Below are 12,571 nucleotides of genomic sequence, written 5' to 3'. Positions count from 1 at the left end.
CTCTCTCTCTCTCTCTCTCTCTCTCTCTCTCTCTCTCTCTCTCTCTCTCTCTCTCTCTCTCTCTCTCTCTCTCTCTCTCTCTCTCTCTCTCTCTCTCTCTCTCTCTGATTCTAAGCTATGGTTTTGATTCGAAAACTCGGAATCAGAATCAATGGCTTGCCTCTTCTCCACTCTCTTCTTCCATATGCCTTCGACGGAGTTGCCGCCGGCGACGACCACCGCAAATCAGAGCTTCTGCAACTCATCAACGATGTCGTTGATGCTTCACCGATCTGGTGTGGCGGATCGCATTTTCTCAAGGAGATCAACCACTTCAAAGGCCATGAATTGTCGCCCTCAAATGCTTTGAGTTATCCATGCTCGATTGAGCATTGGGTGACATAGGCGTGCTTGTAGATCTTAGTTACTACGATGTTCTGGAGGTTGTGGATGTCGATGATTGCAGGGATAGATCTACATGTGGATGTTCATTTTTAGTTTGGTTTTATAATTGTTGATGGAAATTATAATTGAATTCATTTGGGTGCTATGGTTGTATGGTTAATTAATGTGTGGAGGAATGAAGTTATTGCTACTGGAGGTGCTTTGGTGGTGTTAATCCACTGTTGAAGTAGACTAAGAAAGGTAAGGGAGGCAAGTAGATTTGGATCTCAGTCGGCAGTAGCACCTCTATGGTTAACAGTAGCGGTATGTTTTAGTAAGTAGTAGCATCAGCAGTAACAGTAGCAGCTTCCTAATAATCGGCAACAGTAGCAGAGCCTGCCAGTAGACAGTAGCAGAGCCGTTGGGTCAGGAGCAGTAGCAGAGCCTTTTAGTCCGAAGCAAGAGAAGGCAATAACAGAAGTGGAGGATAATGCAGTAGCAGAAGTGGAGGATAAGGCAGTAGCAGAGTTAACCTTTATTGTCTAGTCTTCATTGATGTGTGTTGTTGTGTGCTGCTATTGCGTGTGTTGTTGTTGTATGTTGTTGTGTGCTGCTACTGCGTGTGCTGTTGTTGTGTGCTGCCACTACATGTTGTTGTTGATGTGTCTTGCTACTGTGTGTGTTGTTAATGTGTTCTGCTACTACGTGAGCCATTGAAAAACTGCTACTGCACTTACTGAAGCTGCTACTACACTAGCTGAACCACTAAAACCTTGCTACTACATCTATTGGCAGTGTAGCTTTCTAGCAAACATGCTACTACATTAGCTGAGCCACTGAAAACCTGCTACTGCACTTACTGAAACTGCTACCACACTAGCTGAACCACTAAAACCTTGCTACTACATCTGTTGGAAGTGTAGCTTTCCAGCAAAACATATTACCACATTAGCTGAGCCACTGAAAACCTGCTACCGCACTTACTGAAGTTGCTGCCGCACTTACTGAACCACTAAAACCCTACTACTACATATGTTGGAAGTGTAGTTTTCCAACAAAACATGCTACTACATTAGCTGAGCCACTAAAAACCTGCTGCTACTTCTAGTGGGATGTTAACCCCTGGTAGTACTTTCTACTGGAATGTTAACCCGTGTTACTACTTCTACTGGAATTAACTACTAATACTACTAGGATGTTAACCCTTGCTACTACTTCTATTGGAATGTTAACTTCTGCTACTACTTCTACTAGAATTAATTGCTATTACTACTGGGATGTTAACCCCTGCTACTACTTATATTAGGATGTTAACCCTTGCTACTACTTCTACTGGAATTAACTGCTATTACACTAAGTTATTGAAAATCTGCTAATATATTCCATTTACTGAAAAATCTCAAAAGCAGAGATTTTTCTCTTTTAAAAGCATATTTAATTAGAGTGGGGTTAGTTTGGTAAATTAAACTATGACACATGACATGTAGAGAAAATATTGTCCTTAATTGTTAAAAACTGTCCTTATTTATTTAACAACAACATAAGTGGATTTATTTGTGTTTCAAATCCTTTTGGAGGATGTATACGTGATTTGCTATTTATAGAAACGAAAGCCAGAATGACGAGAGTACAATAACCACATGGATCATAATAATGTCATTACATTAGGAATTTAGCTCACTTATTCGTGAGCTTAGCAAAGGATTAAAACTAGTTACACCAAGATACCAGGGAGACATAAGACCAGAGCCAAGGTGCTCAATTGTGGTACTCCAAGCCACATAAATCCATCTAGCTACAGTTAGCTCGCACAGTCTGCCAAGCAATCATCGCACTAACACTTACTGAATTTTGGTTTTGCCATTTGTGGAGTATTAGGGCAGAGCACACCAAGCTAGAATTGAATCATCCTTCATTATTACTCCAGACGATTCAATTATACTATCGAATTCTCCTGGATCCCAAACGCGAATCCTAGTAAGCCGGAGCCCGTTTGCATGGTCCTCTCGGTCCATAAAAAGGCCCACACCCAAGGTACTTTAGACACCCATTGTTCAATGGGCCTTAGCACACACACAAGGTTGGGCTTGCTAAGAGAATACAAATATTACATATTTATTCAAATCAAATTCCAAATCTCATGTTAAATGTTTAATTTTATAAGGTTTTTTTTTTTATTAGAGAGAGAGAAAGAATGAATTCTATAAGGCAAACAATAAATTTTAGAGATTTCAATATACAAATTTTGAGAATTATATAGATATACAGTATCTCTCTCTCTCTTCCCATTTTTTGCATTGTGGAGGATGTTTTACACACCCCATGACAAGCGCAAACACTCCAAATTAAGGGTGGGCATAAAATCTCGTAATCCCGAATCCATCCCGGGCCCGTCCCGAAATTTGTCAAGACGGGACGGGATTTAAATCTCAAAACGTAAGGCCTGTCCCGTTTCTATACAACGGGATGAGACACGGGACGAATAATTCAAGCTCATTTAGGCCCGTCTCATCCCGATTATTTTAATGATTAAGATATGATTTGAACCTTTCATTTAAGTGTTTTGATCTTACCTTTTTGTTTCTTTAAGTTACTAGGCTATCCCTAATTCAATAACAGTGATGTTTAATACTTTAATTTGTTGATTGTTGTAGACGCTCTTCTTGCACCCTAGTGGTGATGACATGTTTAGAGAAAGTAAGCAGTATAAACTCTCTTATTACACCGTGTTGTACTTGTAAATATGTTAAAAATACTTGTTAATACTTAATAGAGTATAGAGCACTATAAAAATATGTAACTCTTTATTTTGCTTACAAGTTTATTTTCAACTTTTTTTTATCTGGGACTGGGCCCGTCCCGACTGGAATAGGGCCCGGGTGGGATGAAATCTAAAAAACGCAAAGCCCGTCCCGTCCCGATTTCAATGTCTGGAACGGACCATGGGATTAGCTCTATCATGTCCCATCCCATCCCATGCATAGCCCTAATCAAAGTCCAAATTGAACAACATGAACTAGTTTGCTAAGAACAACTTCAATCCCAAGAAAAGCAGATTTTATCATCTTGGTCATTGTTACTGTAGTCCCCTACCAAACACAAAATCTTTAAGGTTTTTTTATTCAAGAATGTGGTATCCTAAAGACTTCGTAGGCCCTAGGACTAATCCGTTGGGGGTCTGGAATGACATCAGAGCATTGCAGCCCCTCCCCTGGCCACTTTTGAAAGTGTCGTGGTTTGAACCTAGGTTAGGGAGTACACCCAACAAAGCAAGAATCACTAGACTATCTTGCAGTATGTGGTTACAAAATCTTTATATTAGTAAAGAAGGCTCAATTCCCACAACAATCTTTACATAAATCTCATATCTTTTAATTGCTTATTGGTAGAGTAAGAAAATAAACCTCAGTCTAGAAACACATTCAAATAAATCTTTCGATCTCCCATTTTATCAAGATTTCAATAAATCTTTCGAAAGAGCAAAGATTTCAATTTGATCACATCTGTAAACATACATCAAGAATAAACAAAGGAAAGAAATTAGAGAATTATTATTACTTATAAGAGCAAGAGGTGCAGAAGCTAATCTTGACTCTGTTGCCGACGCTGATCGTAAAGAAGAGTAGAATGTAAGATGCCCACAATTTCATCTAAATTGAACGGGGTTGTCTATAGTACGGAGATGTATACCATACACTCATTTACCAATAATTAAACAAAAATAACAAGTTAAATATGTAAAATTTACAACATTGACAACAAACTTACTACATTTATTTTACACATTTACATATAATTGAACTAAGTTATTACAACGACAACAAGTTGTTCATAAACTTGTATTTAGTCTTGAGTTTAGTAATTACCTCTAATAGAACAAAAGTTACCCATGTAATGACTTTCTTTACCAAAAAGACAACAAATTTGTTGTCATATCGGCAAATGTAGGTATCATAAACATGTAGGTACCGAGCAGTCAAGAACTAAATTTATTAAAAAAATAAAAAATAAACTGAAGAAGTATAAACAATAGAGACAAAGAGATCTAGTAAGAGAACAGAGAATCATCATCTTATTCATTGATATGAACTATTTATATAAGGAATTACAAAATACAAATATGGTAATGATAAGGAATACATAGTCTTATTCTAACTACATATTTTGATGGCATAAAGCAAGACACACATATGGAATATCCTAGAACACTCCCCCTTATGCCGCGCGATGGTATGCCAGTGGTCCTAATATGTCGCCTTGTTAAAAACCTCGTCAAGGACCAAAAACCTTGTGGGAGAAAAACTAAACCTTGATCGTAAGAGAAAAAGAGTACAACGCACCTTTCACATTTGATAGTGACATGTATGTATGTGCTAGACTCCCCTTGATCTTTACATCAACCATATGACTCTTCCCGATTTTTACTAATCACGGAAATTTCAATAACTTAGCATGTCAATGCTCTTTAACATGTCTTCAATTGTGGCATCGGGCAATGATTAACTAGATTATGCCGTATTGTCCTCAAACATGATCTTTTACACATAGATCTTGAGGAGAAGGCCGCTTGTGAACTCAAAACATAAGTTCGTGCAAGAAATCAAATTTCCGTGTAGCGTGACCTTCAATTACTAGAATAGTCGTAACTTTCTCTAGGAAACACATATGATGAACCATAAACGGTTATGGAAACTAGACTCATTTAGCTTTCCAACCGTATATTGCACACATTCTGGTTCATCAGGAGCTGTTTACAAAGTATCATCGAAGTTGATTGTTTTGTCAAAATCAGGTTCTCGGACAGATTCATCCTACTTTACGAAAACGGCCATAACTCACTCAATATGATAGATATGATAAAATGGTTGGTGTCCCTGGAAAGTAGACACATAGACCTTTCCAATGGTACAAATTTCACCATTTTCCAGTGAGTGAGATTTCTTGTAGGTCCCGTGGAATTTGACCTATGAAACTTGACAGATTTTGATTTCGCTATTGATGTGTCTTTCTTATGTAGGGATAGAATAAGGCTCAACCTTTCATACCATTAAATATTGAAAAATGAGTTACTGCCATTACATTGGCGTTGCGTGGGCGCATAGCTATACTTAGCTTTAAACTTTTCATAGCGAATGAGATGTCAAGTCTTTCGTATTGTGTTGAATGCATTGATGCGTCTTATTTTACTTAGATGGTCCGTCTCTCAACACATATTTTTCATCTTGCTTTAGACAAAACAACGGATCTCTCTTTAGAGTAAAGACTTTGACTAATCATGGGGTATATGTATGCCTCACTTTCGTTAGAGTGCCTAAGCCGATTGATGGAAAATCATCATCAATACAGTCATCGAGTGCCTTTTCGAGACCATGTCTTCCCAAGATCTTTTTCATTCTAACTTCGGATGTTTGATACATGTTGGAATCTCTTGTTCAATCAAGAGTCCATGTAAACGGAATGAACACGCAAAAACATAATTTACCATATCCCTTCCAAATCAAGTAGAGTCCATGTGTGTTTCAATACATATAGCAAACGCGTGCTACTGTGGTCTGGAGCCACTTGATTCAGATGAATGAAGTCCGTTTAAGACCTTCATGTATATCTATGATCCCATAGAGATGTTATTATGACCACATTCATAGGCTGCATGTTCAGTTATTCGGAAACTACCAAACTGACAAAGTAGTGGATCAGTGCAATGACATCAATTACGAGAGCATATCTCATCGTAGTCGACCCCAGTGCGTGTTAGTGAGAGACCTTGCGCCATAAGGTGAGTCTAACCTCTTGTTCTCACTATACTATCTAATAAAGGCATAGTTGATAGAGTTTAGCTTGCGGTGTCGACATCACCTGCCCAAAGACCTATCTCTTTGTTAATGTTGGATCGCATCTTTTCATTAAGCCAATCAACTAAGTTAATATCCATCAACGAAGGGTGGTTCAATAGTAGAAATATTATCCCACGTCCTCATATACACTAGTGTAATACTTGTAGAGATCTCTATATGGATTAGATTTTGACATTAAGGCGTCCCCTAACGATAATCACAATTCAGACTTCATGAGACGGATTTGAGTATCACTAATCAATGAATCAGGTTGTGCCAAGCTCGTTTTCTTCTTAGTGCGAGAAAGTATCGTACCTAAGGGCCTCCCTCCTTTTGGGGAGCCATACGGCCTTGTGACACCAATTTTGCCACTATATGGCATCACCATATCACCATCCATGGTGATGGCGTCAAGACCAACACCTGTTGGTCGCGTCATGTCCTCTTGATAGGACATTAATCTTTGCAGACATATTTGCAGCATGTGATCTTGTCACTTTAACATTTTAAGCATTTAGGATCAAGATGAGACTTAGTGAGGACAAACCACGATAATTCACGTCTTTCCACTTGAACACTTGTGTTCTTATCTCCTTCTAACGGAGGAAATATTGTCTCATCAAAGTGACAATACACAATTTAGCTATGAATGAGATCGCTTGACAAGGTTTTTTACATAAGCGGATTATAGGTGGAGGTTCATATCCAACCTAAATACTTATTCATTTCAAATGACCTATCATTGTGCGCAGTGGCATTGCGATTTGGCACCTAGAAATAACATCTAGCCGAGCTCAAAGATTGGAGATCCGTTTCAATCCTATTTGAGCTCAAGGATTGCAATTTCGTGTCAATCCTCGTACACAGTCACAAGCTGTAGTACAAAAATATTCAATGATGGTGGGTCGTAGATGAATAGTAAAGCTGCATGCAAATATTGCATAGCCCCAAAACGCAATAGAAAGATTGGTGTGTATCAATAATATTCGAGCGACAAGCTAAAGTTGTTTGGTGGTAGCCTCGGTGAGACCGTATTGTGTGTGAAAATGGGGTATAAGACACTTCAACTTATATCCCGATAAACTTCTTTAAAGAATGGGTAGTGAGCCGGTAAAAGTATAAGCAGTAGATAATAGTGTAACACTTGACTGGTGTGTTAACACTTTAACCAACATCATAAAACATAAAAAGGTGTCCGCAAGTTGGTTGTATCTGTCTACATAGTTTGATGTAAGAATAGAATGTTCACTTTCGTGTCATTTAGCGCAGGAGGGTGTCACTCTTAATTTAGCTAAAGAATAGGCTTTCAAACGAGCAATGAGCATTACAGGGGACCAATGAGACATCGAGGGAAAGCCGGTGCACCTCAATTGCTTATGGAATTGACTGGACGGCCTCTGGGAAGTTGGAGTTGTGTTTGGGTGACGTCAATGTCTCCAGGGTGCCGCCATTTACAACCATGACGTCACCATCATACTTCATGGAGAAGCTAGATCCCGAATGTCTTCGTTTTGAGCGGAAGAATGGATGTCCATGAGAATTTCTTAAAATTTAGACCATTATGTCTCTTCCAGAATGACCGATTTGGTCAAACCAAAGCTTATATGAGTCGGTGTCCCAAATATCATGTTTGGCGACAATATGTGATTCGATATTCGAATCATAGTGACATACAGTTCACTAGATTGACTCATAAACTTCTCTAAGATGCATTTCAGTCCACATTCATGAGAAGGTATACACAAAAGAACTCTTGTTCATTCTCACAATGTGTTTTCAAATGAAAACTATTAGCAGGAATGTCTTTAAAGCTCAACATGGTTCGGTTGCCTCTCAATTCTCAATGCATATAGAGCATTTGTGACGTTGATCATGGTGCCATGAGGCATCAAGATTCAAGCTATACCGCGTCCCTGAATGACCGGTATGATTCAAGTATTGTAGTCACAAAAGATTTACAAAGGCAAAAAATTCAAGGATAGTTGCTGGTTCCTTAGAATGTTGTGGGTAGTTCCACTATCTGCAAAGCACTCAATGTCTCTATGAGACAGGTCTACAAAATGGAGTAGATATGAGAGTAAATAATTCCACTTGAACTATTTAGAAGGATTGAAAGAAGATACAAAAAGCTGCAATCCCGAGTGCATAAAAAATTCCGTGCAGAATGGCCTTTGCGCACTAAAACAGCCATAACTTCTTCATTAAAATAGATATAGACGAACCGTGAAAAGTTCTAAAAACTAGACTTGTAGATCTTTCCAATGATATAAAGCTCACTGTCTGGTTCGTTCGGACCTGTTCACAAAGCTCAAACAAAATTGACTGTCTAGAAGGGACAAATTGCTGCTTTTCGTAGAATTGGCATATGCGAAGCTGTGATGGTTGCAGGTGGCGTGTAGGCTTTTTCCTTAGCCAAAATTGAAGTGTGTATGATCAAAACCAAGTCATTTCGGTCGTTCCAATGTCGTAAACTCCATGACTAGTTAGCAAAAGCTCCCTGACATGAACATAAACTAACTCAGAGGACCTAGAGGGATTCGATCATGATGATGATTGTCCGGTTTTGATAAGTCTTCAACATCTTTTGCAAGATGGAAATTGGTTTAATAGCGTAGGGGGGATCCAAAATCAAAAGCTTTCGGTAACTCCAAGTCAGTATGACCAAGCATGTCCGTGGAGGGTCGGTAGCACGAGACACACTTAAACCACTATCTCCTTAATTTGGGCAATTCTAAGACATCACACTGAGCTTGGATGAGCCTAGTTGAACAGCTGATGATGGAAAATCCGCTATAGGGTAGAAGATTTAACCGGAAAACACGTGGGCGATTCTCCTTGAGGATGCGGTGCCGTGAGTCACCTTCAAAGGAAGGGACCAAAATTGGCACAATATGTCATGTTTCTAAGGACAATGTAAGAATGTATATCAGTACAAACCATAAGAGGAGAATAGTTTCATAACTTCGAAAAAAATCTCAAGGCATTCATTATTGCTAATGTGAGTGTATATCGAGGTCTCGAATAAACAAAGGACATCGATACGACGTCTTATTACATATAGCTTGGATAGAAAATCAAAGTCGATCTAGCCAATGACGTTAAAGTCAGGGGTAGCTAAAGCTAGATCCGAATCTTTGAAATCCACAATCATGGGGATGACGTTCTTGTCCTCATATTGATTTTCCATACCATTTTGTATGCATTCACAATTTGAAAGATAGCTCGACAACTCTTGAACCAGTGATCCGAAGATCCACAACGGTTGCATTGTCATAAGCTGGCATGAGTAGTTTTGACAAATTGGTGTCTAGACCGGGAGTGTCGCCATTAGGGTCGGCGGTACCTCCCCCTCTTTTCTAGATATCGACACGACGTTTTCTGCCGTTACCGTGACTCATATTGTTATCCCCATATTAAGGGACAATCCCAAATATCCGTTTATCGCATTAGCGTATATACAATTCCTGTTTGCAATTGTATGATCAAAATCAAGTTTTGTTGGTAATTCCAAACCAACTTGGAGAACCTAAAGAACTTGATGATGATTGAATCCGCTAAAGATTATAGATCAGGATGCCACGGAATATCATCGATGATATGTAGTCAATTTAGGTGGTAAACAATCCACTTGACTTAATAACTTAACAAGTTGAGTTAGATGGACGTTTCAAGAAACGCTCCATAAGTGCATTCCATAATAATTTGTGGTCATTACTTTTTGCACAGATTACCGTTAAAGGTTGTTGCATGTCGATGTGGCGCCTCAAAACTTTGAGCGCGAGAGATGTGCAATCTCTGCATCTAGGCGGGTTAGCCTAGGGGTCAAAACATGTGGTTTAATCCTTTCCGAGGAAATGTTCCACAGATACCTAACGAAGATAGCGAAGATTTGCCTTAGGCATCGAGTACGTCAAAACTCAAGTGAGCAGAATGTTCTGTTGCTCTTGCATACAAAATCAAGCTGTTATGAGACTCGATAGAGGTCACAAATGATGCTTTTAATGGTTTGTCATTCGGATTGATCACACACAATCTGGAAAAGCCGCGAATTGATCAAACACAATTCGGAAAAGGCCTCGGATTGATTAAACATAATCCAGAGAAAAGTCGGGGTTAATCACACACAACCTGGACAAAGAAACAAGAGTGATCATACACACTCTTGACCCGCGAATAAAATTTCGGGATTTTTACCTGCACGCACAAAATCCCAAACATAGAATGGAGATGAAGAGGAAAGGACTTTATCCTCCTCGAGTTATTGAACTTGGAAAAGTTTAGGGTTTCAAAACATACCTTTCGAAACTTCGAACACTTGAAGAAGTCGAAAATTGTAGTCGGAGGAAACTAAGAATCGTTGGCGGGCGGCGGCCAAAGGATTGGCAGTCGGTGATGTCGAACGGTGGCCGGAAAAATAGGCGGCGGCAGTGGTCGGACATAGGAGCCGAAAAACCTTTTTTAGGGTTTCGGAAAAACAAATGGTGGGCTATTAACTCTAGGGTTAGAAAAAATGCATGATAACGTAAAGAAGTATAAACAGTAGAGACAAAGAGATCTAGTAAGATAATAGAGAATCATCATCTTATTCATTGATAGAAGCCCTTTATATACGGAATTACAAAGTACAAATATGGTAATGATAAGGAATACATAGTCCTATTCTAACTACATATCCTGATGGCATAAAACAAGGCACACATATGGAATATCCTAAAACATAAACCAAGTTGTAAAGCGAGAGATTAATTTGTGAACCAAAACCAGGTATCCATCTTATACCTCCATGAAGAAAAGTCCTACAGCAAAGAATATGCATTTCCAGGAGATCGAGATGTGATACGGGTGTATCCTAGCCTTTTAGGGATTAGCCGATTCCTTCTCCAAGTTAGTTAAGGAAATAGCTTTTCTAGCTTGTTAGGAGAATAGTTTTCCAACTTAGTTTGGGATTAGTTGTCTAACTTAGTTAGGGAGTATTCTCTAAGTTAGATAAGGATTTATAGAGATTTAGACTCTATAAATAGAGGTGTCTAGCTTAGTGCTAGAGAGCGGAGCGAATTAGAGAGCTAGAGTGTTATTGTGAGAGAAGGCATTAGACAATAAACATTGTACCCTTTTGCACAATAATAAGAGAGGAATACATTTTCTTTGAACTACATTACCTGTGTGTTTTAGTGATATTAATAATTCCGCTATCAGTAGTATCACATGGGTAATTCGTATCAAGTTGGTAATTAGAGCTAACCGTATCCGTGAGGAGTCCTGTGGTGCATGGTCCTGACTCGTTCACTTTACAGAAAGCTGGGAAAAGCTCTTGTGTCTTTGGAAAATACCACAAGATCAAGAGGAAAGAAGATGGGTGATGAAAATCCAGAAAAAGATAGACTTGATGCGTTGGAGAAGCAGGTAGCATCAATGAAGTCTGAGTTTTCGGAAGTGGCCAGCCTCCTTAAACAACTGCTGATGAAGGAGGAACCTTTGGAGAAGCCGAAAGATGCGCCCTCTGCATCGGAAGATGGATCAGAATCCGAATCGGATGGGGAGTCAGACAACGCCAACAAAACCTTGCAACAAGAAGGAAAAAGTTCTTTTCGGAACTTGAAGATTGACTTCAAGATTGAAGTCCCGATGTATGACGGTAGCATCAGTGTTGACAAGTTGGACGACTGGATTGAGCGGCTTGACACATATTTTACTTTCCATTGTTTTACATCGGAAGAGAAGATCACCTGTGCGACTCTGAAGCTATCATCTCACGCTTTAACTTGGTGGAAGTCTTACCGGAAGAATAGTGTTGAGAGGGTAGTGTCGTGGAAGCGGTTCAAAGAATTGCTTAGAAAGAAGTTTTATCCAGTAGGGTTTCTGGAGGAACGATGGAACAAGTGGCATAACTTGCGCCAGAAAGTCAATCAGTCCGTACAAGAGTACACTACCGAATTTCAGAATCAAGCTATGGTTCTAGATATATCCTTGACGGAGTATTCGATATTTACGAAGTACAAAGCAGGACTACATGAGTACCTCCAAAGGGAGTTGAGTTTGTTCACGGTACAATCCGTTGTAGAAGCTAACGAAAAAGCCATCGCCATTGAGAAGAAGTTCAAGAGGAACGAAACCAAGGGAGATGGAAAACAGACTGTGGGCAAGTCGAATGATTCCTATGCCAAAACGGAAGAGCATAAGAATGGTGTGTCTGATGGGAAAGCATGTTTGGTTTGCAGTTATTGCGAAGGAACAGGCCATGTGGCAGATAAGTGTTGGGTGAAGTTTCCTCACCTTAAACCAAGAGTGTTACGGCACAAGGAGGAGAGGAAGAAGACCACATTAATCACAAACGAGGCAAAAGAAGTACCAGGAATGACAGAACCAAATGCGAA

The sequence above is a fragment of the Fragaria vesca genome, linkage group LG3, assembly GCF_000184155.1.
Source record: "Fragaria vesca subsp. vesca linkage group LG3, FraVesHawaii_1.0, whole genome shotgun sequence".
NCBI lineage: Eukaryota > Viridiplantae > Streptophyta > Magnoliopsida > Rosales > Rosaceae > Fragaria > Fragaria vesca.
The sequence above is the reverse complement of the archived record's forward strand: the minus strand, read 5'-3'. Positions refer to the sequence as shown.